The 16,616-nt window shown below is 37.5% G+C and overlaps 1 protein-coding gene across 1 annotated transcript in view; it reads right to left on the reverse strand.

Moving 5' to 3' along the window:
- The window catches only part of Arhgap15 (Rho GTPase activating protein 15), a 528,611-nt gene that overhangs the window by 199,704 nt on the left and 312,291 nt on the right, over positions 1 to 16,616 (reverse strand). The window lies entirely within an intron of this gene.

A 16,616-nucleotide genomic window follows, 5' to 3' on the forward strand; every position in this document is an offset into this window, starting at 1 on the left:
CACACACACACACACACACACACACACACACACACACACACACACCATGTTATAAACTCCGGCTTCAGCGACCTGATACCTTCTTCTTGCCTCCGTAGCTGCCCACCCGAACATGGCATTCATTCATACAGACACATGCACACATAAATGAAAATGACAACAGTATTAAAAATACATTACGCACACACAAATATTTTAATATATATTCGTGTATGCATACACAATATTCTTTGAACAAATCATAATTTATTACTTTAAGACTTTCCCATCAATTATATTTCTTTTTTCCCTTTACTTATTTGATCAATTTACTGCCCGACCCAGCCCCCTCCCTCCTCTCTTCCCAGTCCCATCCTTAGGCACGCTCCCCTCATTTCCCACTTTTTCTTCTTCTCAGAGAGGGAGAGGCCCCCAAAGGGTACCAACCCACCCTGGCATCTCCAGTCACAGCAGGACTGAGCACATCCTCTCATTCTGAGGCCTGACAAGGAAGTCCAGCTAGGGGAAAGGGATCCGAAGGTAGGCAACAGAGTCAGAGACAGCCCCAACTCGCATTGTTAGGAGACCCACAGGTTGACCAAGCTGCACATCTGCTACATATGTGTAGTGCGTCTAGGTCCAGCTGATGCATGTTTTTACACATATTTTGAGTTTTTTTTCTCAACATACAAGTTCTATTTTTCTGTGTAAGTTTTGCCTGCATATAAGTTTATGTGTCAGGTGTGTCTAGTGTCCTTGGAGGCCAGATGAATTAGGGATATCAGAATTAAGATATAAGACAGATGGGTGTCTTATGGAATTAGCGATATAAGACATATGAGTTTTGGGAACTGAATCCAGGTTCTCTGAAAGATGAGCCAATGCCCTTAACCATCAAGCCATCTCTCCAGCTCCATATATTATGAGTTTTTGTTTCCTTATATCTGTATCAAAATATTTGGATAGTATCAATATGCCCATTGCCTTTGAGTTCTCTTGTATATATCTCTAATTTAGCTTAAATTTGTTGTAAAACCCAAGAAATCAGATTAAAATTCTTAATGGAACACATATATGAAATCCAAAATTTTAACTGACTGATGAACTGTTCTGTCAATAGGTTCATTATGGAAAGGCTTAAAGATACAAATACACAGTATCTGGAATGGAGAAGAAAAGACATAAAAATTTCCCCCTACCTAGAAACTTTAAACTCTCCATGAATGATCAATATCATTCATGTTCATGATTTTAGGAGTCAAACCAAAAGCACTGAGGTTTGCTTTATTAACTGCTAAAATCACAAATGCTTCCTTTAATGGTCTAGAAGAGAGATTTTTAGTTTCATTTCTGGCTGCATAAGAGTTGTTAACCATGTAGCAAGGAATAGTGCACCCTCTGGCTACTCTGAACCCATACATGTGCTTAGAAAAAGGGCATTCCAATACCAATTGTTCCCTCATATAAACTCATCTAATGTGAACCAGATTTCCTGCTTCTGTGGGATTTTTGTCACATAGGTATTCATTGAAAGTTTTATCAAAACGCATGAGCATACAATACAACATATATATATATATATATATATATATATATATATATATATATATATACTCAAATACATTTAAAATTTGACATGTTTTTAAATATATCATTGTGGAAGAAATGTATGCAATCTATTATGTTTTACATATGTTAATATTCATTAACATAATGTTTATGGAGTGCTTAACCATATACGTTATTTTCCAATGGTAGAAAATGAAGTTTCACATATATTTCTTGTTTTCACTTATATTTCATGAAATTTAAAGAATAGCATCACTTCCCAAACTGAAGGACTGTCAAAATCTAAGCCTTGAAGATAATACTTGAAAATCCACAATGACTTCCTCTAGGTGATTCTTAAAGTGATAGTAGAAAGTAGAAATTAAAGACTACAAGTTTAAAGTTTAGGTACTCAGCCATCACAATAAATCTTAAGATTAATTATGGAGGACTTGTTTATATTTTCTGAGTGCTGAGAGAACATTTCTTTTTCTTAAAAAATTTCTTTCAGACAAGATTTCTTATGTGTGAAATTCTGCAATAGGAAATAATGTTATTCTCTTGTCTTGAAATCATTCCACATGAGAGGACTGTGACTAATGGGAAGAAAAAATATAGTAAGAGTTATTAATCCGGGTGTGATACAAGAGGTGAATTAGTCAATAAGGGATCAAGGCCAATAAATTGAGAGAGGAGAAGAGTAAGAAAATTGGTGGACCATATTGGCTTTATAGCAGTAAAATAGAATGATTTCCACTTCACAAATATTTCTTTACATGGGTTCTTTACTATTTCCTCATAAAGTAAGATTTTAAAAAAAAAAGTATTCTTGATATATGTACAAATTTGTGGAAAGAAGGGTATTTTTTTAAGGATGACCAAATGCGATTCATCTTTAATTTGCTTGTCATAATATTTTGCCATGAAGAATGAATTGTAAAAGGTTCAACAATGGTTCTGCAAGCACAGCTTATGCAATGCCGCTTGTCTCAGAGTGAGCGCAATGGTCTACACTCAGTCCTAAACCCTCACTGGCCTCTGCACATTCAAACTTCCCTAAGAGATGCTTCATTCATTTTTTCCCCATTTTTAAAAATTTTATTAATTACAGTTTGCTCACTTCGTATCCCAGCTGTCACCCCTATCCCACTCTTCCTCCCTCTTCTTCTCCTATGTCCCTTCCCAGTCCAGTGATAGGGGAGGTCCTCTTAGAATCAAGAGACTCTGACAGCAAGGCTTTTCCCTTCTGTTTTGGACAGTACAGAATAGAGTCTCGACAACTCTCACTGTGGGACTCTTTTGACCCTTAACCACACATGAAACTGTCTTCATAGAGATTCACTGGCTCCATGATACCCCTGTTCTTGCTCAGAACTTTGAGTTTTCACAATGGCTCAACCTAATACAGACACGCTGCCTGGAGCACAGCTGACTCATGAAGTCAAGGAGACTTCCAACCTCCTTTTCACTTTTACAACAAATCTTAATAAAGCCTCTTTAGCCCCCCCAAACAAATGAATTTCTATTAATTCACTGGCTGTAGTATCAAAAGACTGACCTTACCTCACCCAGCTTTAGAGCAAAGAGCTCTACAAGCAGAACTCGTTGGAAGGAGGCACGTTCTAAGCTTGGGAACACCATATGCTTTGGAAGTGTCTGTGTGACTCCCTCTTTCCTCTTTGACTTATCAAAACAAACAACCAGCTTTCCTTTCTGGTGCTTAAAATACTAGAAAAGGAGACAAGACCATTTCCTCTTCAAAATGACAAACCACAGGTTGAGCTGTGCTCAAGGTAACACACAGGTGTCTGAACCTTCTGTATCCATGCTACTCTTGAGGTCAGATTGCCAAAAGAATGTTAGAGGTCACTTAGAGACACAGTGGGACATCACAGAGTAAAGGATCCATCTAGTAAAGAGAAAGAATAGAGGAGACAAATTCACTCTTGTTTTTCAGGTCTCTTCATATGTATCTTTGGGCATGCTCAGTTCTGCTCATGGTTTCAGGGCTTTTGTCTCTGTTAACTCTAGCTCTGCCACCAGACCGGGTTCATTCTAAAATCTTCTTCTAAAAATTGAACCTCTGATCCTCAACTTATGTGAGGAAACACTCTAAGAAGGACAACGAGGATGCAGCATTTTTTTTTTTCTGCCAAGGCCTGTTTTTGTTCTAAGTGCCAGGTATGTGTGGCTTCTGGACAAAGACTTTGAAAACGAGGAGGCTACCCATAAGCTAGTATTTCTGGGTAGCCTCTGACCATTTTTGCTAAGTGGAAACCTTGTGACTGTTTTTCTTTCCTATTACTTTTTGGGGAATAGAGTATGTGAGAGTTGATTTAAAAATATGGAATTTAAATAATTCTTTTGCTGACTTCTCTATGAAAAAAAATTACTGATTTACCCTTAGACTTTAAATGTAGTATCTGTTAAATATTCAAATTTAGCATTTTTAGGTCTGTAAAAGACAAGAGAAAATTATGGTCAATGTCTTTGACATTAATCTGCGGTCCTGTTTCAGAGTTCCTCATTGTTTGGCAAACATAGGCTCACTTTGTTTTTGCTGGCTCTTCAGGAGTGCGCAGGTGACCTGCAGAACTCTTGTGTTTTGAAAAGCAGGTGATGTCTAGCATTAACATACGTTCTTTCTTATATATAAGCTCAACTACTTTATATAGAAAAACAAGTTTCTTTATCTGCTGCCTTCCACAAAAAGCTGGTGGGAAAAAGCCTTTCCGGTGGGAAAAGAATTTGAGTGGAAAATATGGACATCCATATATCAGACTAAGGATTAAACGATGAATATTATACGTGAGGAAACACTATAAGACAGTTTCACTATGTTAGTTTTTCCAAAACTTTATTCCAAATCAGTCTTGGATTATGTGTGAAAAGTAAGAACCTTCGACTGTAACAGGTGCTGGCAGGAAACCCCCATTAAAGCTATTGAAGTTCTGCCTGTAAAGTCTTGGCATCTGAAAACATTCCCTCATAAGAATGCATTATGCATCAGACTTTTCTCACTAGGAAAACAATGTGAGACTGCGGCTGCTTAACAATATTCCCAGTCACTATTTTGTTAACACTATCCTTTGGTGATGACATCTCTGCTGGCCTCGTGTTATATATGAAGTGTGTATCAGCTTTCATTTCAACACTGGGAACGTCCATTGTCTTCTGTGTAGACAATAGAGACATTGGTCTACCATCTGTTTGTCCTATTTAAAGTATAAACTTGAAAATATTTTTTTCCAGTGCCGTCTATGGTTTACATGAATGTATACACATTCTGAAGATTGACTTTTTGCACGAACCTTAAAACATATTTACCAGATTTTTAATGAAGGTGAGAATAGTCTATTGAGAACTTGGCAATAATCAATTCAAGCTTAGTTCACACATATCTTGGAAAGCGCTAACATTATGTCTGATATATAATGGAAGATTAACAAATGGTCTTCTCTACATAAATATTCTATGTGCATATGACCATATCTTTAAAGTTTAATGATGTGACTTTTTGAACATAAACTTCATTACCTTAAACATGCAAGTCATCTTTCTCTTTCCATCTCAATTTCCCAATTTCTAAATATACAAACTTTATATTCTTTTGCATGTAGAACAAACGTGAAGAAAATTTCCTACTTTATTTTGTAAGTCGATTATTTATAAATAATTTCACTCAAATAAAAGGGTTAATGTGGATTCATAAAGCCTTAAAACATATGTAACAGTAAATGCTAGAAAAAAAATCCCACTGAATAGAATTAAGAGCCTGTGTGATCCAAATGCATGTATATAAATCTAGTACTGTAGTTACCTTGAATGTTAAATATGATCAAATATTACAAATTTGTATTTTATTATACAAATAATTTATTTTTGAGTTGAGTTAATGATTTTATACTAATCTTTAAGCATCATTTTAAATCAAGCTGTATACGTTTTTCAAATATCCATAAATGTTTCTTAATTTTATTTTAGTTTATTCATTTTACTAGGACTAGTTTCTTAGTCCTAACTCCCTTCTCTCATCTTCTCCAGGTCCCAATCTCCCTCCTTCATCCTCCCTTTTCCCCTCCTCCAGTCCTCAGAAAGGGGGAGCCCTCCTCCCCATCAACTCACCCAAGCCTATCAAATCTCATCAGGGCAGCCTGCATCCTCTCCCTCTGTGTCCTGGCAAGGCCGCCCTGCCAGGAGGAAGGGAGCAAAGAGCAGGTAACAGAGTCCATATCTTTAGCAACAAGGCCTCACTGAGGGTAACAAAGCAACTTATAGTATAGAGTATCTCCTCCCAGATAAAACATTCTGCAGGGAAGCTTGTCAAGACTCAGGAACTTCAAAATGGAGACTCCCTAAGAATTAGGCAATAAACTCATATTGAGAACTCATATGTGAGTATGAGCATGTACACCAACAGCAGCTCAGGTAGTGTGCCCAAGCATGAGAAAGCCTTTGTGGGTCAATAGCAAACTAGCTCAGCTTCCTGCTGCACTGTCTACTCTTGCCCACATGGCTCTTTGCTGTATCCTTAGATTCCCCTCCTACAGTGAGGAAACATTGCTTTGGACTGTTTTATTGCCAATACATTTTTACTTCGTATGATGAAATGAAGCAAGGGACTGGTTTCATTAGAAGGGGAGGTAAACAGAACATTAATTAAATTTGCTGATGATACTAAATTGGGAGGAACTGTGGACATCTGTGAGGACAAAAGAATCATACAAATGGACTTAAGGAGTTTAGAAATATGAGCAGGAAATAATAAAATGAGATTCGGTCTTAAATAATGCAGGCTAATACATTTGGGAAAAGATAATCAGAAACATGGCTATTTGGTGGATGGTGGAGGCCTGGAAAGTGGCAATGGTGAAAAAGACCTAAGGGGTGATAATGGGAAAAATTATGCACAAACTTACAGGGAAGTAGTCATTCTGCCTGGGGGTTATAAATAAAAAGGCATGGTGCCCTTCTTAGGACACTGGTATGTTCACAAGCATTAAATATAAAATTTGCTTTAACTGTTGAATCTCTCAGGTCTGTGGTGCAATTTAACACCAGTCACTGATAGGATTATTTTTCTCTGTTAAAAATGACAAAGTTTGCTTTGTCAAAGACCTGTATTGGACGCCAGAGTCACTGTTTTACTTCTATCCTTTTCTACTATGGAGTATTGCTAACGTAGCACCGTCTAGATATGGACAACTACTGACATTGTAGAAAACATAAATACCTTTTATCACGATGGACGTAGCTTCAATACCTCTGATTAGTATGACTGAACATAGTGTTCAGAGTCACAGTGTCTTCTACCAGTCAGTGAATCTTCAGCTAACAGAATCTCATTTCCTAAGGACAGGTGTGAGGCAGGAGTTTTGGAAAATGTCCACCTCTTTGTCCACTTAATCATCTACTATGAAATGAGACCTTTCTCCTCCTGACCACAGAATGCTAATTACAGTGAAGGCAGGGGTAAAAACAATGGCTATGCTCAAGACTCATGAAATAGATGGGAAATACAGTGAAAGCCACTCTTACGATCTCAGGCAATTGGGGATGTGTTAGCAAAAGCAAAGCTGTTGTTAAGAGTGATGAATGAAAGCTCCCAGGATGTATTCAGGTGGCCATGGAGCAGCCTGGAGAATAAGTCAGAGCCTTTTCTTTGAGAAAGGTGACTCTTATGTTGTTTGCAAGAGAATGAATATGACCATGGCAAGTGAACCATTTGGGGAAGGTTTTCTGGGGAAAGGAAATAGCATATGGAATAAATAGAGGTCTTTGAAGTCAAGGATGTTTTTGCTGTTCCTAGAACACAGGAAGCAGTTTATGAGAATTTGGAGATGGACAGCAGGCAAGGATTATGTGATTGCCCTTTTAACAGGGACAATCACTGTGGCGTTTTGTTTATCCTTATGAGGAAGAAGAACCACTCAAGAATTCTAAGAAGGAATAACATAATCCTATCCCTAGTTAAGAGGGATTATTTTGACAGCTTCGAGAAGACTGGCCTGAGTAGAACAAGAGAACACAGGCAATGGTCTCATCAGCATATTTGCCTCAAGAGGAATTACAGAGGTCCTATGAAAGGCTCAGAGAGCATAGAGCAGAAGTATATCAAGGAGATAGTAAGAATATATACCATGTGAATAACAAGAGAAAAATGTTAATATCCAGCATGTTTCTTTGTAGAGCAGCAGGGCAAATAAAACGTGACACCACTGACAAGAGTTAAGAATTTACATGGTTGAGGATGATAACCCCAGGCTGGAAACAGAGAGCTTGAGGTGCCAGAAGACGATTCCAGAAGAGTTGATTCTGGGCTGTTGGTCTCAGGGGAAATCACAGTTTGAAGAGTTAGTCATGTGTAGGAACTCCACCACCAATCAGTAATGACAGCAATCAGTGAGACCTGCTACAGATTGTTCTGGGAGAGACAAAGGAAGTGCCAGAGCTGAAAGGTGAATCCAGAGAAAGTGCAAAATGACCTCACACCACTGATTACAACTCTGACTACTAGATATTCCACTGGTCTCCAGGAAACTAACGAGTTAATGCCAAAAATTCAAAACAGAATTAAAAAAAGAAATTAGAATAAAAGAACAATTTTTAATTAAACATAATAAAATTTCAATTTCAGTGGCATAGGTGTTTTCTAAGTTTTCATAGTTTTTATTTTGTTTTGTTTTGTCTTGTCTTTTTTGTAACGTGGTTATAGTTTAGATTTTTTTCCTGGACGAAGCACATTTGAAGAAAACGAAATCCAAATCCACGTCAGAATTTCAGATACTCCCTTTACTAGATTCACATTGATATTTCTGTATTGAGCATGCATTTCTTTTTTAAAAGATTTATCTATCTTTATTTTGTGTGTGTGTGTCTACATATATGTATGTGTATTACAAGTGAGTATATACCCTTGGAGTCAAGAGGAGTGTCGAATCCCCTGAAGCTGGAGTTATAGGTAGAAGTGAGCTTCCTAATATGTGTACTGGAAAGCAAATCTGGGTCCTGAGAAAAAGCTGCAAATGCTCTTAACTGCTGAGCCGTCTCTGTGGCCCCTGATCATGTGTTGCTTATTTCAAATTGATAATCTCTTTTGACTCAACAAAATTTCATTAATTAAAAATTTCATGATAGAGATATGGAAAACAAACACAACTAGGTTAACTAATACAGAGCAGCTCTAACATTCTATTCCAACCTCAAATAAAAGGAAAGCATACAGAATTCAACTTCCTATGTGGTTATGGGAAGTGAGCCCAGCCCTGACCATCATCAGGCACGTCCGTTATAAGTCATAGTTATCATTCAATTATCTGATTAAAAACAGTAAGCTAGTGACAATGGAACCATGGCACATTATTCCTCTAATGAAAATTAGTAGAGAATGGATATTCCAGTGGTTGCTGGATTGCTCACATAGATAGAGTATCTCCAAATTAAAAAATACAAAAATCTTTAAGACAACCTAATATCAACTGCTTAACATAGCCGGGTCCCGATGGAAAGATGTTACTGTACTGAGCACTGTAACATGTTCTGCAAGCTGTCTTACTTAAATATTAAACAAAAACTACAAATCACATTGTCCTCCCCCCCCCCAACATATCATGTAGCTTCCTTCATCCACGGATGTTGGCTGTGAGTTATTTTCCACTCTGAGCATCAAAGCAACGTTGTGTTCAGCTCATCCATGGCATTTGCCGGGAGCCCTTCATTTTCGGGCACTGTGAAGTGGGTAAGTGCAACACTTCCTACTGTGTGTTATGCTGTTACCTTAACACTCGGGCTTTCAAGGTATTTTTTTTTAAAGAGCACATTTTTTTTGCATATGCATCTACAATCTTCAGGAACCCTGAGAGCTCTCCCAACATTATCATTTAAGGAGCTATTTTGGTTTTTTGTAGTTTGTTTTTCTTCTCAAAGTGCCTTGCCCTTGATTTTTTTTTCCTCCTTGATTGTTTTTCTTTTTCTGAACTGAAAATAGGAAGTGGTCTGAAGAGTATAAAATTAGGCAAAAAGATTAAACTAGAAAAGAAGAGGTTATTTTTAACCCAAGGGGAAAAAAAAAATCACTAACTCCATAAACTGTTACACTATAAAATAACTTTACAAAGAATTTAAAGAAATCAAGGAATCATTGAGACATCAATCTTTCAAGGAGACAGGGAGATTATGACAAAGTTTAGCACAAAAGAAATTATACAGCACTAAATGGAAGTATATAACGTTCAGGGCTGCAGGCTAGTGGAACAGTGCTACCCAGCGTATGTGTTTGGCTTGCTGTATGTGTGTATATTGATGTCTATGTTGAACATAATTTATTATCAAATAGAAAAAGGAGGCTGAAAGACCATCTTTTCCTACTAACTTTAAAAGGAGCACTAGTCACTAGGGAACTCAAAAGTTATAAATTTTAGTTTTACTAAATGCTTTCAAAAGCAACTTAAGACTTAATTTTAGTATGCTAAACCAAAGGATTATCTAGCATCTATCTATCTATCTATCTATCTATCTATCTATCTATCTATCTATCTATCTATCTATCTGAGGGTTTTGGTTATTTAAGACAGGGTTTCTCAAAGCAAGTCTAGTACAACCAAGGCTACACAGAGAAACCCTGTCTCAAAGAACCAAAACGAAAATGAGGCCTAAACTCACAGCAATCTGCCTGCCTCTGCCTCCCTGAGTGCTGGGATTAAATTTGCCACCACATTCAGCTAATCCATATATGCTTGTTCTAACAAAAACAATTTGTTTTGTACCCAAAGCATAGTAACGATGTTGTGAGAATTTTCATATTTTTTAATCAGTAAGTTTTCATTATGTAACAAGAATTAAAAATAAAACTATAGGGTCATTTTTTTTTATTCCCAGGGCAACAAATATCTGATAATATCTGGCTGCCTTATAATAATTATTTTTGTTCCTGGTTATTGAAAACCTGAAAATGTTCCAAAGAAATATGATTTCTTTTTCAATTTTTGTAAACATTTGTTTCCAGGCTAAAACATCCTGCCAGCTCCCAGCTCGATCACTTTTAATGCTTGGTCTATTATCTTCTGAATATAGGTCCTTATAATTGAAACCCCCAGACCAAGAATTTAAACTTTATAAAATGACACCACTATAAGACATTTTAGAGTATTGCATTTTGATATGTTGACTCTATTTAAACCTTCCATCCATAATAAAAGGCTAATTGTGCAAGGTCTTAATTTTGGCTTAAAACCAAGTGACTCCAGTGGAAAGTATTTTAAAATCCCAAATTCCAGAATGGGGATTAAGAGTTGCAGTAAATGTTAGAAATTAGACCCACGCTTTATCTGGGAAGAGACACTGTTCTTTTGCAGTCTGGATCCAAAGTGTGGGAATATCCACAGCCGATGTGGTGTGAGCAGAGGCATACTGCTGTGATCCTCAGCTAGCGTCTCCGGCGACTGAACTGCACGGCCACTCCTGTGCTGACTTCTGTTAGGCTTAAGTCCTTTTCGATAATGAGACTGTTGTATATTGCTAAGTGGAGATAAACTTAATTAAATGCCACTAATAAGTACGGCAAATTAATTAATAACAGCTTTGTATGCAGAATTTGTGAAGATTCAAGACATGCTGCTTATTGCAAGATTTAACTTTCTGTCATTTTAAAACAAGAATAAAATTCTCTGAGATGGAGAAGCAAGTGTTTGGTAACTTGCTAGATACGGGAAAATTCTGTGCTCCCCCTTACAGAACTCACAGACCTACCCTTTTTTTCCACATTTGCTTTCTTCTTTGCAAAACCTCTGCCCACCCCCAACTCTCCACCTTGCCATCTCTGATTTCTTTCGGTTGTCTTTTCTGGTTTCTCTTTTATACTCTTGCTGGCTGTTTCCTGTTTACTCTGTTTGGAATTGTCTTCCCTCTTAGCCCTCAATGTGGCTTTCTTACAGACACAGAGGCCCCAGCATGACTACCCCATAGAGCCAGCTCCAACTTGGATCTAGCACAAGAATACTGCTGTCAGGAAGGTGGCTGTCTCTGTGGTTGCATTAAAACAACAAAACAAAACAAAACAAAACAATACAATACACCGAGAGAGAAAGAGAGAGAAAAAAAAAACTGGTCTTAATTTTAACTCAGAAAGAAAAATTAAGTTAACTTGCAGCGTACTCTCAAGAGCTTCATTGAGGATCCTGGGCACTGAAAGTACATGTGGACACCCCACACTAGACGAGAGAGAGAGAGAGAGAGAGAGAGAGAGAGAGAGAAAGAGAGAGAGAACCCGAAACAAACACCAAACAACAACATAGCTCACTCCCTTAGGAACATTTTTTTTTTGTCAAGTCCAAAAATATTCTCAAGAGAAAAAGAAAAACTGCTTATCTAGTACTTGAGATTTTTTTAAAGCATGTAATTTTTATCAGTTTGTTTTGTTTTTATTACTTTTTTTTCACTCACTGCTTATAAAACTAGGAAGCAGAAGTCTCTCTGGAAGAGGATAGAATCATAAAAGTTTTCAAGACTCTCATCAGAAACTAAACAGTACAAATTGCACATTCTTCATCGACGGATCAGCCTTTAGTGCGTGCCTGGACCCAGCTATCACAGATTATTCCAAAGTGGGAAAGAATGAACAGTATAAAGTTAGCGGGGCTGGGAGCAGAGCTGCCTAGTTATGGCAATACAATCTGCACTTTAGGGGCCTGGATTGCAAGCAATGGGAAATAGCGATGTGAAGTTTTATTTTTATACTAAAGTACTCCATAGGCTCTCGATGGACCAAAGGGTTCGCTGAATGAAGTAACAGAATATTAACAAGGACAAGCTTCATATAGCTCAGCAGAATACCTAGCTGATCATCATCGCTGTGACTTACCCAGTAATTCCTTGTTCATATATACCCTCTTAATATGCACAGCAATGTTTAGAGCCAATAGTCATGTATTTGTTTCTATTGCACACTGTGAAGTTTTCTAAATCATAGCAGCGCATTCCTGTTTCTAACGATGACCATATAAAACTTCAAGTTAAGGTGACAGTTTCTCAAATTTCACATAATCACGAGGAATTAAAAAACGGTTAAGGTATAATAATAATTTTCATCCATCCTTTTTTTCAACTAGTTACAATCTACCCTAAGATAACTAATTGTTCAAAGTAAACATTCCACTCAGACCACAAAAGGAATCCATTATACAAACATATAATTCACAGTCATTTTTAGTGGGTTGTAAACAGTTTGGAATGAGTATAAAATGGGACAAAAATCAAAGTGAGCATTTTGAAATGAAAAAGTGTTTGCTACAAAAGGTCAGTCCCTTTGCTTGGCAAACTATGTAGAAAAGCCTGGGAAAATGCTGATCACACAAGCAATGAGGGGATTTTAGAGCCAACAGCCTCCTTGTTTCTTTAAACAGACATCGGAACCTATAACTGGATCCTGTCAAACAAACGACAGCAAAAAAATATAACAGCTGCCATGAAGTCAAGTTGAGAGATAAAGTTTTTGAGGCTAAAGACCTTCTCAGAAGTGGACTAGAGGTCTTTCTTAAATCTTTAAGCGATGTTATGGATCCCAGGGTATCTTCTGGGCATTAAGTCAAGTATGTAACTTGGGCTTCATTCCTGTCATAGCATTTGTATGTGTGTGTTAGAGGGAAAAAATACAGAAAGGGGTGACCTTTTTGTTGATTAGCAATTGCTGAGACAATCTGAAAGCCAGCTTGTATCTCAAATCATCTAATGTGGAAGACACGGGATCACATACACACTTCGACACACACACACACACACACACACACACACACACACACACACACACACTGTGGTAGGGCTGGTGAGATGGCTCACGGTGGTAAGGGCGTGTGTCTCCAAGCCTGGCCACTTGCGTTAGATCCCTGGGAACCACAGATAGAAGGAGAGGCCCAACTCTGGCAAGTTGGCTTCTCATTTCCACACTCCTGCTGTGGCATGTGCTCTCACGAGCACACAGACACATACACTGAATCATTTTTTTCAGACTGTGGTAAAAAGCATAGAATGTAAAATAATTATTGCAATTATTTCATATTTTAGTAGTGTCAAGTACATTCAGAGATTGCTGTGTTACAGATCTCTTGGTACCCTCTTAACGTGCTAAGCTGATGTGGCACAATCCCAGAACTAGAAATCTTAAAGGAGCAATAAGCTATCACAGCTTATTATGAATGGTGAATGCCAACCTCATTTCTATAGTTTTAAAAATTCAGTTGTATTCCCGTAAATTCAAAAATTTTACTTGATATATAAAAACATATGTAGAGTGGCATTATGCTCTTTAATTTAGCAAACTCTATCTCTGTATAAAAGAAGTCTCTGGCAAGGTCCATGTTTGGTTTTCCATTTAAAACGTTTCTTTCCAGGTATCATATATGGCTGGTTTCTTCTCCTACTACAGCCACATAGTGGGTTAAGATAATAGATTTGTGAATAAACCAAATTAATCTCCTCCTGGTCGTGTGAGGAGATGAAAGCAGATAAGCCTCTGTTTCTGATTCAGGGTTTGATATCTCAGCCTAAAGCACACATCTTTGTTCGTTTCTCAACATTTGCAATGGTTTTCTGTTTCGATATACCTGCTCTTTCCTCTCGAAGCACTTATCAATATGATTCTTTGTACAAAAGTATATTTAGGGTTACATAGACAATGTCAAAAATGGCAGAACTCACTCCCAAATGGCTGAAAAGGAGAACATGGCCTGGTGGTCAAGAGTATAAAGACTCAAAGTGAGATGAAGGAAAGCACAAAATAAGTCATTTGCCCACTGGTTTACAGGGCTTACCTAACCATTTTTTTTTCTAAGTTATGGACAAAGATGCCCAAAGCGTTAATGTAACTAATGACGCTTAACCGAACATGAGTGAAGCACGCACCTCAGGCTAGTTACTGGGTAGAAATTCCTGGGAGACCTCAGACGCCTAAGCACGGTTCTGTCAGATTCAAGCAGCTGAGAAGATGGCTGAAGCAATGCCGAGGCTGTCTGCCCTCAGCTATCATGCCTCATTTTATATCAAATATATAATAAGTATTTTTTAATAAAAATATAGCTTGGGTTTTAGAGATGTCTTTAAAAAAGAATCAGAAAGGAACAATGAGGAAGGAGTCAAATTCCTTTTATAGCAGCCAATGTGCCCATGTCATGAGCACAGAGGCCATTGCCCCAAGACTGAAAGAGTGAACACAGCCTTCAATAAATGGCCCTTTCCCATAGCAAGGCAGTATGCATTTCCCATGACTGTGCAGTTGGGTTTCTTGGCTGGAGGAGCATCTGGCCATTAGAAGGAGCACTCCAGACAAGCCGAGTCCCAGCCATGCCGAGAGACTTGGCACTTTCCTCCGCTACTTCCTAGTACCAACCCTGCATCAAATGTCATCAGAAGCCTGCGAAAATATTGGACTTACATTCACATAAATTATTTCTGTCCTGAGATACACTATGCCAAAATTTAGTAAAAACAACACTTTGAGTAAATAGAATTGGCGTATAAATGTAAGAATATTAGTCCAACAAAATGATCATAGAGAAATAGAATCAAAAGTGCACACTTATAAATCTTGCAATGATGTGAGATGTTTATCTTGTGCCTCTGAGTTTTTATTGAACATTTCCACGGAGTTCCTTTAAGCTAACACTGCCAAAGTGCTTTGAATTGTCAGTTGCTTTGCAGAATTACAAAATGTCTCTGAGTTTCATTGGAATGCTCAGGAATTATTTTAATAATCATATGTGCGATTAGCGGCTGCTTAGTGCTGGATCTACAAATTCATTTTGAGAGTAAACATTGGGAACGATAAAATATAATGCTGTCATGATTGCTCCTGTCAGCAGAAACATCGTCTTACTTTATTAAAAATCACCATAAAAATGCCAGGCTCAGATACAATTCCTATTTATAGGTACTTTCTATTCTATGATATGAAGGTATCTGCGTACTGCACAGCTACATTTAGCAGGGATTTTCATTTTGCCTTAGGTAGGCTCACAAATCAGGAGATATAAGCTCTTCTTCCTGTGTACATACATCTTACTATGTATGGCTTCCCCCAATGGCCTATTTGGATTTTTGGTCTAATATAATAATGTTCATACAGTTGGTACTCAGTATTTAAAAGTGAATGAAGATTTCTTGGAAATGATGATAGTTTAACTATTGGAAGCAATAACAATATTCTCAGTGATCCATTTTGGCTTTACGTATTTATTAAACAATATTTACTCCAAAGATAGGTACCTATAAATTAAATGAAACTGCAACACGCACTAGAAATACATTTCTCTCTAAATTCCAGTCAGCTTCATTTCGCGCAGGCACTTCTCTTGGTGTGACGGCTTCCTGCTCTCTGGCCCCTCTGCTCTTTTCCTCTTTGTCAATGTGCTTTTCCCACAGCCAGTGTCTTTATCTGTGTCCCTACCCACCCGTTCCCCTCTTGTTATTCTCTCATTCCCTACTGATATGGGAATAATAGGATCCCAAGGCTGTCCTTACAGTATAATTAAAGTATGAATTTTTAGGAGTTAGAAATTGCATGCCGTTTTTATTATGCTTCTATAATAAAGCCAGGTAACACTGAGAGAATTAAAATGGCCTTTTCTCAGCAGAATGCTTGAATTTTTTTCCCTTTGGTTGTATTGTTTTAAGAGAATAGGTGTTGAAAATGAGAATAGGTTCAGCCATTCCTTTTTCTCTGCAAACACCTCTATCTTTCACTTGATATATATCCCCCTAGATCCTGGAAACACGTTGTAAACTTGTAACAGATGGTGATGAAGCTTCACATTTTTATTTAATACATTTTTTTAAGGTTCTGCATTTACAGTGTGTATCTTCCAGGAAAAATGACCTTGAATGAATGAAGTCATAGTTCGAAGGAAAAACACTCCACAGATAAACTAGCATAGAAATGATGAGTCAACTGGGGTTTGTTCTGTTCTATTCAGCGAGATGAAATAATTTCAGATGAAAAACATAATTTTGAAACAGAGGAGTCAAAGGTCATCTTAACACTGGAGGTGTATCTGTTAATTGTTCCAGGAAACCCTGCTAGCTGTAATCTCTACAGAACAGAA

This window comes from Psammomys obesus, unplaced genomic scaffold, assembly GCF_907164565.1.
Source record: "Psammomys obesus unplaced genomic scaffold, mPsaObe1.curated_primary_1811, whole genome shotgun sequence".
NCBI lineage: Eukaryota > Metazoa > Chordata > Mammalia > Rodentia > Muridae > Psammomys > Psammomys obesus.